Source organism: Dendropsophus ebraccatus, chromosome 14 (assembly GCF_027789765.1).
Source record: "Dendropsophus ebraccatus isolate aDenEbr1 chromosome 14, aDenEbr1.pat, whole genome shotgun sequence".
Taxonomy (NCBI): domain Eukaryota; kingdom Metazoa; phylum Chordata; class Amphibia; order Anura; family Hylidae; genus Dendropsophus; species Dendropsophus ebraccatus.
This window is the reverse complement of record NC_091467.1, coordinates 10,134,582-10,136,773: the sequence shown is the minus strand read 5'-3', so window position 1 is coordinate 10,136,773 and position 2,192 is coordinate 10,134,582.

Here is a 2,192-nt window from a genome sequence, read left to right as displayed (position 1 = left end):
TTGAATATCCTGGCGACAGTAATACAACGCCATGTGCTATGGGGTTAGGTCTGGCAAAAAATTTTCCAGCTATATAATTCTCTTACGAACTCAACAGTTCCTGCCTCCGCTCAAATTGGCCTCCTTTCTATGACACCAGGCTCCATTTCCTTGGTCAAACAGGATATACTTTCCTGACTGCCGTCCAAATGGTGCTACCCCACCATTGGAAGTCTCCTACTTCTACATCTCTTGTATGGAGGAACTAGTGGCGGAAGATGCAGGCCGTAAAAAAACAATTCTCCCAAACCTGGACGTCATGGCTACTATTCTGTGACAGCCCTGAAAAAGGCAAACCAGCTAGCCACTCCCTAACTTTCTCTTGCAACCTTCTGGCAAACATGGTGTATATTCTTTTGTTTTTTCCCTTCTTCTCCTCTTTCTTTACTCAGCTGCTCTCTTTTTTTCTGTTCTCTTATTTCTCGTTTCTTCTTAACGTATACTGTAGTATATCACATTTATATATCTTACAATGGTGTCAAGCAAGCTTATCTCTATATGTAATAGTATTTATATTTACATTACTTCTGACTAAAATGTCCTGGTTATTACACTATAATGTTTCAAGCTTGGCCGTTGTATCGTATAAATGTATATGTTCTGTTATATTTTGGCTCTGCGTAGCCACCACTTGTCTTTTATAACCTTTTTCTTCAATAAAAACATGTAACGTAAAAAAAAACAAAATCTATACTTACCTGTCCCTGTGCCCCCCTCAGTGCAGTGTCACCACTCTCAGACCCCTACCGGCCTGCAATGTTAACGACCGGGGCTCAGGAATGCCAGTGACTGGGTGGGGCATCACTGCAGTCACTGATTGGCAAAGCAGGTACTTTCCCCCAGGTTGTGATGTACCAGGAAGCTGGGAGAAGATGACGTCTGGCGGCTGTCAGTCATTAGGACAGGTAAGTATTGATTCTTTATTATATTCCCCCTGCCTGCACCTGCCTGCATATTTTTAATTGTAGCCCATATTTTTAGTTGTAGAGTTCTTCTTTAAACATGACAAAGATTCAGTGCAACTGCTGGTACAGGGGCCGTCTTTCTTTTAGATCAGATGTCAGTCACATACCACAACCGTCTTTTATTTTGCCAGGAACACAGTAAATAGTAAATTGTGATGACTTTTTTTTTGTTTCTTTGTGCTTTCTTTTTGCTTCTACAGTAGGCACAATGTAACCTCATTCGTTCAATCGGCCTATAAATGCAAAAAAGGTTCTGTAGCGAATAGATGTCATTTAGAAGCACATTCTGCATTGTGTCTAATTGGTTACTATGGTGCATTTTGCGGCTGCTTATTAGCGGGCACACTTACAGATGGTAGTTTATGCGGTACGGTATATTTCCCATTTACATAAATACACATCTCTGTACAATGTAGAACCTGTTCTGGGGTATAGATGATGCACATCCCCCGCTCTGTTTCCTGTTCTATACTTTGGATACATTTCACAGTACGTCTACGCTGCTAATTGGACAATCTGGTACAATATTGCGACAACTTGTACAAGGCTCGGCACAATTTGATACCTGCCAATTGCTCAGGAGCTGGAATCACTGTGAAGTCTAAAGTGCAGGCAAATCATACATACAAAAAAAAAAAATCCATGAAGGGCTTACGTAGAGTATCCTGATAAACTGGCACAACCTGATGGCACTGTGTATTGCCAACCTCACCCTCTATGTCAATGTACCCAGTGTACGCAGGCAGCGATGTTTATTCTCATAGCCCTAGATGACTTGATTGTATATGTGTACTGTGGTGTCAGAGCACATGGGTAAAATCCAGTGGGGGTGGGGATTTATTTAAGACCGGCGTATGGATATGGGCTCAGGTAGGGCTGGGCGATAATTTTGATTAATTTGCCCAGAATTTGGGAATCAATTTGATTTTCAATTAAAGATTTCAAGTCTATTTTCAAAAAAGTGGTCTGACCTGCAGGGGGAGCAGTAGTGAGCAGGGCCCAGGTGTGTGGTTATTGACGGCCTCCAGCTTGAACAGGGAGTCTGACCAGGCCCAGAGCGGCAAATTGCTCTTCCTGCAGTTCAGAGCTCCCCCTTCTGGGCCCCCACCTGCACCCAGGAGATCACCGTCCCCGCCCGTTAGAGATCCTGGTGGAGCAGCATCAGCCAGCAACTGAGGAGCCCCTGGG